The sequence below is a fragment of the Clytia hemisphaerica genome, unplaced genomic scaffold (genome assembly GCF_902728285.1).
Source record: "Clytia hemisphaerica strain Z4C2 unplaced genomic scaffold, Clytia hemisphaerica genome assembly, whole genome shotgun sequence".
Lineage (NCBI taxonomy): Eukaryota > Metazoa > Cnidaria > Hydrozoa > Leptothecata > Clytiidae > Clytia > Clytia hemisphaerica.
Window position 1 is genome coordinate 1011875 of NW_027103917.1, and position 14178 is coordinate 1026052.

The window sequence follows — 14178 nt, forward strand, 5'->3', positions numbered from 1 at the left end:
GCCATTTTGATTTTCATAGTTGTATTTTACAGAACGTAGTATAATGTAGAAAAAACACGAAAATATCTCCTCCGTATGTTACTTTTCCTAACTCGAAAACGTAAATATTATAGCAAGATCTTTCTGGGTTTTCTCAGAGATCTTTTCGAACAATTGCTAATAAATTTCAACGGGTTTTTTCTCTTACAAAGCATTAACCATGTGAATGCTTTTTTGGGGTACATAAATTAAAGAGCTTCATCCGGAAGCTAGATCAAAGAAAATAGACTTCGAATCTTTTTTACATTCGAATGTTTATGTTGTTTTTTTTATCTGATCTGTTGCTGACGGAAAACCCTTTGTTGTTATGATTCGAATATTTTCTCTTTCGTTCGGATCTGTTCGGATTCGAAAAGTAAATATTATGTCTGGGGAAATTCCTCTTATTGGAATGTTTACAAGGAACTCTTCTAAAGAGGTTTTCGCGGTTTTAGCCTCTGCAAAGGAGAGTTTCAGAGAATATAAAATCGTTCTGTAAATTACACAATACTATTATGTATTATGCAATATGCATTATGTTTTATGCATTTTGTACCTGCCGGTTTTTCTGTCCGCCATTTTGAATCAGTGTTTTTCTTCGAAAAGTGCTGACTCACCACGTGATCATAACATTACATCATTATATATCAACGGAAAGCTTAGACTCTCTACTTTCTTTTTCTCTTTTTTTGAACGATTACCAAGCAAGCCAATGAAAGATATGGCTTGAGAAATACGTGTCTTTACAAATTGCGTAAATGTACGGCATTCGGACGTATCAAAGACGTATATGTACGGCATTTGGGGTGGAAAGATTAAGCTTAAAACAAAGTGAGAAATGGCCACCATGAGCATGATTTTATATGGAAATTTGCAAAGAAGACGTCCAAGAACATACAGACTGAAAGATTTTATGAATAACAACACTTTTTCAGATGAGGACATTCGGATACACTTTCGCTTTTCACGACAGGCATTGTGTTTTTAACCAATCTTCTCAGACAAGATCTGCAAAGACCTACACAAAGAAACCACGTTTTGTCTGTGGAGAGTCAAGTGTTGATTTCTTTGAAGTTTTTGGCATGTGGAAGTTTCCAACAAGATGTGGAGTGGAGTGGAGTTATTGGAGTGGATAAATCAACTGTTTCAAGGATTGTTCCCCAATTTTTTCAAGCTCTCAATCGCAAGAAATGCCAATTCATTGTATTCCCTACCACTGCCCAACAAAAGACAGAGATCAAGCCCTTTAATACTGCTGTATAAGCCTAAAGCTTTAAGCTTAAATTAATTAATGCTATCATCATGCTAAGCTATACAGAGGGGTTTTTAATAGTACCTAATATTCAAAGGGGTGTGTCTTTCTGGGGCTTTCCCCGCCAGTCGGGAGCTAGGGCTTTCCACTTAATGATATGAAAACCCGGAAGTAAATTCGGAAGAAGAACGAAAAAAATATTTTTCTGACTACTTGAACAGCTTTCTATTAAGGAACTTTCTTTGACATATAAATTAACTTTTTGCCAAATTGTACCTTTTTCTTCACCTCTTCATGCGTTAAAAAATTTCTGAAGCCGGTAACTCTAGTTGTCAGTGGGAGTTCTCAGCCACAGGAAATTCTCTCCTTCTTTTCGCTAATTGTAGCATGCTAGGTGGAAAAGATGATTTCAATAGTTCATCTTAGATAAAGATAATTGGATGGATCAGATTAATATTAAAAAATTAAAGAGCTGACATCCGGTGTCATGGCAATGTTTTCTGCACGCCCCCTCATTTGATTAGTTGCAACGTACGTTTGATTTATCTTAAACCCTTGTCTCGGTGATGGCCTTGTATTATTTGAAAGCTAAGCACGTTTGGCAAGTTCAGGAGAAAATGCAAGAGTTCACTTGAGTGGCAGAGAAAAATAATTGAATACCAATTATCAATTTATCATATCTCCTCCAGTTTAATAGCGACTGGTATTGGATAGAAGCGGGAATGACTTGTAAGTCTTCCTCAAGGAAGGCTTCTCTTTTGAAGCCTGGCGCCCTTGCCTTGCAGAGCCAACACACTTTATAGTTTTATAAGACAGTCAGTTCCAACATCCTTTCCACTGCTGTTATTGACATTGGTTTTTTCTTCTCTCTTCTTTCGCCAGTACTTTTTGATAGGGTTTTTATGAATTTAGAGTGAAATTACGATGTTAATGCTTTAGTGCTGAAAATCGTACTGTTTAATAAAACTAGTGAAAACGTAATTTCAACCTGTACATAAACTTTTTTTTCACCTGTATATGAATGAACTGAGAACTGTATGTATAAATGATGTATCATATTTTAACCAAATTATTTCCCATTTTCTCATAGATGTAGTTGGAGCATCTCATAGCCCAGTTACGGCAGTCCAAATAAGAGAAGGAATATAACACCAGCTGGAGAAAACCAGCTTTCAAATCTCACTCTGTTGCAGGTAGAGTGATAGGGGCCACTAGGCAGTTAGCATCGAATAGTTAATCTGGTTTTTGACACTCTTCTGCTTAGTTCTTGAATTAAGGAGATATCTCTCGAGTTAGTTGAGTATTGCCCCACCCATGGGAAAATGGGTATGTAGCCGTTGCACAGCACATACTATTTTAGCAATTGAAAAGATAATGGATTCTTCACCAAACAGCACCAGGGTCCGGGATCAATCGGTAGTCCTTCAGGACACGCCCTTGATCCCCGGGAAAGCCCCTGATTTTTTCGATCATTTTTCTCTCTTTGATACCATAACGGGATCCAATGATGGAGAGATCTTCACCCCAAGAAAGAACCTGATCACCCAAAACAAAACAAATTACTGATATGTACCAATCTCTTGAAAACTAGTACTTTCAATGTTCGAACCTTGAATGGACCTACACAATTAAACGATCGTGCGTTCAATGTCTGAAATTCCATAGACATGATTACAATCCAAGAGCATCGCATTTTCCATCCTGCTGATAACTTTATGTATTCTTCAAACTCTTCTCTTCAACTTATTAGATCTTCGGCAACCAAAAACTCTGTTAATGCTACGGTTGGAGGAGTAGGTCTTCTTCTTTCTTCCAAAGCAAAAAATAACTTGATTAAGGTAGAATCTATCACGCCTAGAACTTTGATTGCTGAGTTCTCAATCAATCCAGTTTTATCAGTTGTTTGTGTCTATAGTCCACACAATAGCGCCCCCAAAGAGGAAGTTGAGGAATTTTATTTGGAACTTAAAAATGTACTCGACGATATTCCAAGACATAATTTTGTAAGCATTGCTGGTGATTTTAATGCGAAGCTCGCATGTCCCGATGTTTCTTTCTCCTTTAATAAGCACACTTATCGCAATGGCGAATACCTCTTAGATCTGATTGATGAATACGGCCGTTTCTCCTCAAATAACTATTTCATGAAATGTGCCAATCACTTTTGGACATTCCGATATCCAAATGGCGATAAAGCTCAAATTGACTATATTCTCTTTCGTAAAAAATGGAGGAATAGTATTAAAGACTCCAGAGCATATTCCTCATTCTCCACTGTTAGCTCTGATCATCGTATTGTTTCTTCAAATATCAAATTGAGCCTTCGTGCATCAATACACTCGAAGCCACACACTCTGAAGAAAATCGACTGGAAGGAATCTTCTCTCAATCATGAAATCCGCAACAGATTTACTGTTGAAGTATATAACCACTTTTCTCATCTTTTCATTGAGGATCTAAATAAAGACAACATTGAAGATGCTTATTCCAGTTTGATTAAAACCACTGAAAAAATAGCTCTCGAGCACCCGGGGGGGGGGGGGGTACTACCCTTGTCGATCGACGGGGGTGCTCCGCTGAGGTTCGAAAAATGGACCCTACGTGGGACTCGAAATTTGCGAAAAAAGTGACCCTGAATGGGACTGAAATTCCAAAAATTTTTACTTTTTCCCCAAATTTTCCAGAAATAGGCACCCTACGAGGGACTGATTTTTCTATTTTGGTGTTTTTGCGACCCTACCTGGGACTCGTGGAGGTTAAAAAAGGTACCCTGTCCAGCGGAGCATCCCCGTAACCCATTTTGCCCTAGTACCCCCCCCCCGGGCTCGAGCAGCTCCCTAGGAAAAGAAAACAAAACATCTCAAACTCGAAAGACTGTCATTGCAGCAAGAGAAAATCTCAAACTTGCAGCATCTCTTTACAACAATGTCCCTACGCGCAGGTGAAAGGCAAATTTAGACTCTTATCTAAACTTGACGAGGCCTACCTAGAAACCGAAGTATCCTTTATAAATGGCCAGATAAACTCCATGTCTGAATATTTCTCGCATAACTCTCATCGTAATGCCTGCAGCCTAGTCAGAGAGCTTAGTGGAAAAAATTCGAACCCCCCCATTCAACTAAAAGGCGGATCCACTGCGAAACGTCTAGATAATTGGCTCAATCATTTTAGAAATCTTCTTGGCAAAAAGCCAATTCTCTCTAAAAATAATTCTCTACCTAAGGAACAAATATCCCCGCCTTTGGACATTCCTGTTGTCTATCGGGTGCTTCACAGACTATCACAAATAGGTTATGTGCTTGGAACCATTTATTGAGAGAGGGTTCAAACTGAAATAGATACAAATGAGTTTATAAATAACTGGAAAATAAATAAAATTGAATAAGTATGAACGAAATCTAAGTCTATGTATAAGTTGAGTCTAAATTGAGTTGAAAAATATATAAGTCTGAATTCATGAAAAATATCTAAGTCCAAAAGTTTGAAAAAAGATTAAGTCCAAGTATCTGAAAAATATGTCTAAGTCAAACATGTCCTTACCCTAGGCTAACCTAAAGTTCATTCAAGGCGAGGCACAATGCAAACAAAGAAACAGAAAGAGAGAAAACATGAAAACAACGTACCAGAGTGGCCAGAAGTGACAGCTGGAAGCTGACCAAGATGGCTGAAAGCCAAACAAGACGACTCAGAGTCGAAAATTTCGCATATTGTTCGATTATTCATAGATGAAATAATCATATTAAACGACCGGGAAGTAAAGTACTGTGTTGCAGAATGTCAGATCGGACCTGAGAAAACTGGCCCTAATAGAGAAGAAAGTTGATTGGAGAGCAAAGTTAACCTTAAAGAGGAAATGGCCAAAAAGTGATTCTCAGATTCTTCTAGAGTTTTTTTTTGACTTTTTCAGAGACTTGGGAGCGTCAAAAACAGAACCTTAGGTTCAGCCCATACTTAACACCTAGTTATGCCAGGTTACCACCCATCCTCGTTATAAATATAGTGAAATAAATAGAACGGGGCTAGAAAAAGCTTTATTGCCCCCCTTTATTGTCACCTAAAAGTGAACGGTCCCAGTGTGGATTAAAGTCTATTCACGATAAGTGTGCACTCTTTTTTCATTTACCTATAACTTTTGAAGGAATTCTTCAATCTTTATAAATTTGGTATCATTGGAAAGATATTAGTGAGTGGAACAATTTGAAATAAAAAAATATTTAAAAAAATTCTAAAAATGAAGATGAAAATGAAGAAGAAAAAAATGAAGATCTTGTAGAAAAGTGCTATAACTATCATTTTCACTGAAGTGAATCCTTAATCATCGAACGTCATCACTGTGAAAAAAATTCTCTAAAATAATCATTCAGTCAAAAGATATCAAACAAAGTTATAAGCTGATTGAAGTCTAAAAACGCTGTTTTCTGCAGTTTTTTGCTGTTTTTTGGGGTCAATCACTTATGAACTTTGTATCATAACTTTATATTGAATAAATATTTTAATAAAATTTCTTCACAGTGATTATCTCCTAAAATCAAAGAATCTCTCCAGTGAAAATGAAAGTTATGGCACTCTTCTACAAGATCTTCATTTTTTTCTTCTTCATTTTCATCTTCATTTTTAGAATTTTTTTAAATATTTTTTTATTTCAAATTGTTCCACTCACTAATATCTTTCCAATGATACCAAATTTATAAAGATTGAAGAATTCCTTCAAAAGTTATAGGTAAATGAAAAAAGAGTGCACACTTATCGTGAATAGACTTTAGTTGCGTATTATCTTTGATTGTTTAAAAAAATATTAAGATGTTAGCACCTGGTAGATAAAGCAAAAAAAACAACAATACAATACAATATCCAAAATTAAACGAAATCAGATAAAAGAGCTCAAGGTATATATGCTATTTGGCCCAGCGTTAGCGAACGGGCCTTTCAAAAGCAACTGTCTGTTTGTCCGTCCCACTTTCGTTTTCGTTTTTACTAAAACCGCGCTCCTTCTAAATTGTAGACTAGCAAGTATCCGTATTGCGTATTGTATTCAGTGAAGGGAGTGAGTCTGTTGCAAGCGGAGCTGCAGAGTGAAATACAACGACTAGTTACTAGTCTATCTAAGTTGTTGTTGTTGTAGATCTCGCGCTCTTTGCATTTTATAGCTCAAAATGGCGGATTAAGTGGAGACAAAGTTTTTTTCTCCTCCTGAAATATCAGACCAACTCTGACATTTTCAGACGCTGTTGTTTCATTGATTGTTGCTGTTTACAGATTTAGGATTAGAAAGGGGTGGTCAGGATTAGACAATCTGACAATATCAGATTCAAGATTTTTCTGCTATAAAAATGATTCTGTATTGGTAATCCAGTACTTTCGAAAAAGCATTTTACCTCCGGAAAACCGTCTCGTCTTATAACAGACTTAAACTGGAGCAGCCCAATGCCCGTTTCCAGACAATGTCAATCGAACGCAATTGAATGATGCGATTAATTCGATTGTCGAATACAACTTAATCACAATCAAATATTACCAAGGATTTATTGCCGTTCCATTATGAGATATAATCGAATCAATTGAATAGACCTTTTTTCAAAGAGGCCACCCTGTTGAATAATTATGTAGTCCAGCAGAAAAATAATGATACACCCATGCATAATTATTACAATATGCATGAAACAGTAATTTATGCTTTGCTGTATCATTGTTTGTATGGCTGGACTACATAATTATTCAACAGGGTTGCCTCTTTGAAAAAAGGTCTATACCGTGAGATTGGGTAACTTGCATCAGTGGAGGCTAACATGCATAGCCCTCAAATGAAAGACCTGGCTGGTCATTAAAATACAAAATTAAATCAAAACAAAAATGGCAGAGTAGAGCTGCGAGCGGAGCTGCGTAGTTGTATTTTAATGACCAGCCAGGTCTTTCATTTGAGGGATATGCATGTTAGCCTCCACTGATGCAAGTTACCCAATCTCACGGTATTACTTACTCTAACTAAGTGTGCTGCATTTAATTTTTGTGATTTTAGGTGCGCTTTTTTTAAATAGGGAACAACGCTTAATAGATGGTGACGCTTAATAGAGGGTGGTGCTTGATAGAGGGAATTCTGTGGTCGCGGCCTTGTCTGATCAAACGCAATCGAACATCATTGTCCATGAATCGAACGAATCAAATGTAATTGACAGTCAATCAAACCAATCATTAACACACATCCCTGGCAACCCCCAGAAATTTCCAGGGCGATATGGGGTAGACATTAATTGCCCGGTTTTCCTCTTGCCTTTTCTTCTGCTCTATCCTGAAAACGAGCATGATGAAGGAGAGAACGGCCACAACCATTGCCTAGTAAAATTTTGGACAGTCAATTTGGCTGTGTTTGAATACAGACCTTTTTTCAAAGAGGCCACCCTGTTGAATAATTATGTACAGTAGTCCAGCAGAAAAACAATGATAAAACCATGCATAATTATTACAATATGCATGATACAGTAATTATGCATGGCTTTATCATTGTTTTTATGGCTGGACTACATAATTATTCAACAGGACGTCCTCTTTGAAAAAAAATTCTCTTTTACATCTTTGGGGTCTTTGACGAAAGATTTTCAAATTTTTTATTGGCATTTTGCCGATTAGGGGGGGGGGGAGGAGTTCCAACTACATGCCGATAAAAAAGCAAGTATTGTGACGAAAATCTTTTTAGCCAATTTCTTTCTGATTTCGTCCACAAACTTCACTGAAAGCATACAATTTCACTTGCTTTCACCTTTGCGCACAAATTCACAACTTTAAAAGTACAGTTTTGAATTAGCTTTGATAAAAAAACTCTTTTTTCATTGGCCAGCGCACTGCCTTTTCTTACAAAATGTTGGGAATTCATTGCGTCTTTTTTAAAACTTTTGGAACTAATTTTCACGGTTTTTCTCAAAAATTATTATTGTAATTTTTATGTGTTACACCAGGATCAACTGTGAAAATTTTAGAATTGAACTAACCGCAAAAATTAATTCCCGCAAAATGCAATTTTTCTGATTTTTTCACGGACCGTGAAAATTAGTTCCCTTTAAGGTACATAGAATAAACATAGCAGAAATATTATTAGAACAACCTTTCATCTGCTTCAAAATGGTTATAAAATTGGTAAATTTTCAAATTCTTTGATGTTAAATTAATATTTCTTCTTTTCAGCTTGAAAACCAACTGCGTGGACAACTCCTGACCAGTTGTCATCTCTGTCTTACCCATCATTATGGCTGATTTATTCAGGTTGGTACTTACTGAGATAGAGGGGGAATCGAAAGCATAGGTCTAACTTGACATCATTTTTCATTGCTTGCAGCAGTAATAGCGAAGCTGGATGATGAACAAGAACTCCTTAGGAAACTGCATCTTTGTCTTTTCTATTGTTAACTGTTCATAATAGAAACCATCTCTGTACCCTTTAAGTGTTCTATTTTTATAAGAAAAAAAGGCCAGGAAAACTTTTCATACAGTAATTCTGCTCAGATTTTAACTGTTTTCATGGAAAAAAGTTCCCAGTAAGTAAATAGTCAAGAGCTTTCTCGTAAATGAAATTTATTTTTATCAGCATGTGCCATGAATTTGACTGGCTTTTTGTGATTTTTCTTGAATAACTTTGCATGTAAATATTTTCTTTCACTAATTAATTTCCAATTGATATGATGACGAATAGTATACATCTTTCTAAACTCCTTTTTTATTTATTTTTTACAGATTTCAAGACCAAAGGGTTACTAAACCCCTACTGAAGGGTTAAACCCTTCAACCAACCTACCTCAGATTACTTGGCATCACCAGATTACCTGGAACAACCGCAGATTACTCGGCATTACTAGATTACTCGGCATTACTAGATTACTCGGCATTACTAGATTGCATGGAATTACTAGATTACTCGGAATTACTAGATTACTCGGCTAATCAAAACTTGCAACATTATCAGATTGCTCAGCTTATGAAATCGACTCAGCTTACTTAACTTACTCTTCATATTCAGCTCACTTAATATTTATCTACTAGTATCGAAATTTAAATAAAGAAATTTGAATTAAAAACCAAACTTTACTTTACATTGGAAAAACAAACTTTATTTTATATATAATAGGAATAACAAACTTTATTTTACATAGGAAAAACAAACTGTATTTGATCTGGGGTTTTTAGAGACAATGGGAGTGTTTGAAATTTTTTCTTTGTTTATAAAATTTTATTTCTTAATTACATGCATTTTCTGTTGAAAACAATTAACTTGAGAATCAACTTTTAGACCTTTTATTGCATGTGTCATAAAAAGCTAAAATAGTTAATTTTTTTGTAAATTAATGTCCCAAGAGAATTTAATTGGCTTTCTTTTGCAGATGACAATAAGAATTTTGCACTTCACTTAGAGGCTTTTTGAAAACACGCTTCACACAAAATCTCTCTAAACGTAACAAACACTACTATCGTCAGCTACGTAAAGAAGTAGGGTTTGGTACAGGCTAAGGAAAAACCAAACTTTATTTTACATTGGAAAAACCATATACACAAAAACCGTTATATTTAAAGGTTGTGTACTATAGGTTATGTACTAACATAAGTATTCCCGTTTCATGTTAAGCACATATTTCGTATCAGACCAGATATCGGCTTATTGTTCTTTTTTGCTGAGATAAACAAATATTTTGGATTTCTTTCTGTTTTCTATCAAAAATTGCTTCACATATTTGTATCTATTTTCAATACGAAAGAGCTTGTAATCTAAAAAAGCTGAGTTAGCAAACGAAATCATTATACTTAACTTTATACTTTGCATAGGAAAAACTAAACTTTATTTTACAAAAACCAAACGTTATTTTAGAAAAGAAAAACTATTGAACAATTAATTATACTCTGTTGTTGCATTTGATATAGGTGATGCGCATCGTCTCGTTTATTGTTGCCCCAGCTAACCCCCGTCTTTGTATTTTTTCTTTTTTGATTATGCAACATTGTAGAGCATTGTACGATGACCCCTAACACGTTTTTACTACTTTTCGCTTTTGCTGGGCCTTCACGCCCAACGGGCTACTTGTTTGATAGATTAATTGATAAGGTATATATATTATAGTAAGTGTCACGTCATATCAAGCAAAAAGTAAAATTCCTCATTTTTTTAATCTTCTTTCATTTTTCTTCATAGTATACATCTCAAATTTCAAAAACCTTTAATCATTTAGATTGTTCATCTCTAATATATATCTTTCCAACGGTGTTTAACTATCTACCTTAGCATAACTTGGTGCTGAGAAATTTTTTGAAAAATAAAGTATCCCCCCCACATACTTTTTAGATGGCAGACTTTAATGACATTAGATACAATACTAACCCAATCAAGCAAAATCAAACACAATCAACTTTGGCAGGCAATTAGTTTTGCTTAAGCCTTGGAAAATAAATATAACAAGAGTTCAGTTTTAGCCATTGTGGGGGGTATTTTTGGCAAAATATTGATATTAGATAAGAAAAATAACTGTTTTTAAAGCTCGATAGAGCACAAATTTGGAAAGTACATGAAATTTTCTAAATTGGGAAATTAAGTTTGGATTTCAAGTAAATTTTAAGGCCAACTTAAGTACTGCATAAATTTTTTTCCTTAAAACTAGAACTTTGTAAATGCTGTTGTTTGCCTCGGATCCATATCATTGAGACATGGAATTATACTGACGTTATCATTTGAGCAGGTTGATCAACTTTGATTGACATCCATTTCTCATAAAACAGAGACTCGCCCACTTGATACATTTTTTAATCAATGGCCAATCAATTGGTTTTAATGATTTATATATCTTAATGTTAATGTTATAATGTATATATTCTCAAAGTCGAAAAATATGTACAAATCTGTAATAGCTTTAAAACTAATATAGTTCAACTGCCTATTTTACAAGATGAATCATTCATCATCATCTGTTGATGCCCAATCTTAAGGGAAGAAATTTGTGCGTGAAGAAATATTCCCATCAGACATCTACAAACTTCAGCATTAAAATAATGTCAAGAAAATATTACAATTACACACTTTTCCTAACTAAATATTCATCAGTAAAAATTAATCTTCAATTGAGCTTGAATCAATTTTGCTTTTTGATGGGGTTAGATCATCTTGATCCAATGGACCTTTTGCTAGAGGTGCGATGTCATGTTGGATATATAATTAATACTCCAGCACAAATCAGAAAAACTTAACTCCACGTTTCAATGGTTGCGGCAAGGATAACTTTGGTCATTGTTATGTGAAACCGTAAATCGAAATCTCAGTCACCTGTGTAGCATTGTGAGTATTCGATTAAGTTCAACAAAACATATCGTGTTCAACAAAGTTCGACTTAAGAAATTCTGTTTGAAGAGTTTTTCTCAAATTACTGCTCGATTAAATTCAACAAAGTTTGATTAAGTTTGATTAATGTAATCAAAACAAGACGACTTAAAGTCGAAAATTTCGCATACCTTAAGGGAAGAAATTTTCGCGAGAAGAAATTTTCGCGGAATTTAATTTCGCGAATCAGAGTTTCAAAATGGCAAATTTCGCGGAATTTAATTTCGCGAATGAGCCGATTTCAAAAGTTTCACGGAATTTAATTTCGCGGTTGAGGGAATTATTTGTCTACGAAAAGCCCTATTTTGCCCTAAAAAGACCAATTTTAGGGGTGATTTTTTTAATTGTGAGAATATTTGTGTTTCGCGGAATTTAATTTCGCGGTTTAACCATTTTGGTGTGTTTTTGCGGAATTTAATTTCGCGAATTATGCCCAAATTCGCGAAATTAAATTCCGCGAAAATTTCTTCCTCTTCCGCGAAAATTTCTTCTCGCGAAAATTTCTTCCCTTAAGGTAATACTTGAACATCAACGACGAAGACGCATGAAACGTGACTCCTGCAGCATTATGCATTTTGAATGAAGCGCTACACGAGGTCATAGATACCTTGTTTTTTATGAAAAATCTTAATCCATTAAAAAAAGATTCCTTAAAAAATGCGACTAAAGAATTCCATTCTATAAAGCGTAAACAAAATCTTTCAATTCAGAGAACTGCAATATACACTTGAGAAAAATAATTTCAAATTTTTTTGAAAATGAAGAAGAAAAAATGAACTTTTCATTCTTTGGTGCCAGAAACCTCATTTTGTGCTTTGAAGGAACTTGTGATAAAGACTTCATTCACTTGCGCAAAGTTTATATCAACTTCTTTCTATAAACAGTAGAATTTATCTAAAACTGAGAAAAATGGCTGGTCAGAAAAATCTGTTGTATACTACTTTCTGATATGAATGATGGCCCACCACAATCAAAATCATTTGACTTTTCCAGAAAAAAATTGAATATGGGGGGGGGGAAGGATATAACATTTTTTGGAAATTTACCCCCCCCCCCCCCCTGGAAATTGTGACTTTTGATCCCCCGGACAGCAGGTCTAACCTGGTCTAACCCACCCCGCCCCAGACATCAGTTGAGTAGTTGAGCTCCAGCTTCTGGACTAAAAAATGGCAGGGTAAAAACTAGCCAACTTTAAGCTTTAAAGAAATAATACTCATTGAGATTAAACTTTGACTCCTTTATAACTGCTTTAAACGGCATCCCATTAAACAAACCCTCCCCAATCTCTTGATGTTTATCCCGTGAAAAAATAAAGGGGAAAGATTCCAGAAAAGTAACAAGATTCTTAGTGCAGAAATGGGAGTCTTATACAAACAACGGTAGCATGATTCAAAATGAAAATCCTAATTAGCAAAATGTGTATCAAGATCGGTGAAGTTTGATTGAAGCTTGATTAGTTTGATTTATTACCTTGTTTCCATTCTTTTTACATTCCGACGGCTTATTTAGCAGACGCCCACGCTAAAGTTTAAAGAGCGAGCCAATATCTATCATCCCATCAGGGAGGAAAATCTGGAACTTTTACTAACCAAACTCACCGAACACCAATCAAACTTCATTTGATAAAAAACTGTCATCATTAACGAGGGACCGCTGTACATTGTGCGGTGGTGTACGGTGGGGCTGGATCTAAATGTGCTTTTGTACGGCGGGTGAAAATAGGTTAATTTGAAATCTGCTGTATTATCTGTACACCCCACCTTACCTTACCTTACCTTAAATCACCGTACAATGACAATGTACGGCAGTGTCTAGGCAGGGTCGTTTCGATTATACAAAAATGATTGCTGAATTTCAATTGACATGATTTCTAAGAATACCGTGAGATCGGGTAACTTGCATAAGCCCTCAAATGAATGACCCATTTGGTCATTAAAATACAAAGTTAAATCAAAACAAAAATGGTAGGCTAGAGCTGCAAGCGGAGCTGCGTAGTTCATTTGTTTTGAAATTTTGCTGCTTTGATTGGTCAGTCATTTGATGGCTGTGCAAGTTACCCTCCACTGAGATGCAAGTTACCCGACGTTCACGGTACTTGCTAAAACTGACTGTTTGTCACAACTAGTTTCACTATTAACACATAACTATCTGGTGAAAAAAGGAAAAAAAGATCATACCTGTGCTGTTTGGTAGTTTTGGTGAAGAAGAGAAGAGAGGGTTAATAATGTTGTTGTTTGTTGTGGAAAATTAACTCTTCTTGTACTGCTTACTGAGCATGATCATTTATTGGTGCATTCACGAACTACACAAAATACTTAGTAGTAAACAAATATCAAAACCTCTTTAAATACTCTACAAAAGACCAGAAAATATGATAAAAATTTATACAGCAGCAGCAGCAAATTTCAAAAGCATGTCTGATGTGCAGGCATAATCAAGCAGCCATTAAAAAGTTTCACAATGATTGTTTAAAGGCTTGGTTACACTTTTTGCACTAGCGTATTTTATTTATTAAGAAAAGCCCTGTTTTTTATCACTTTTTATCTTTGTGAGTGAGTCCACC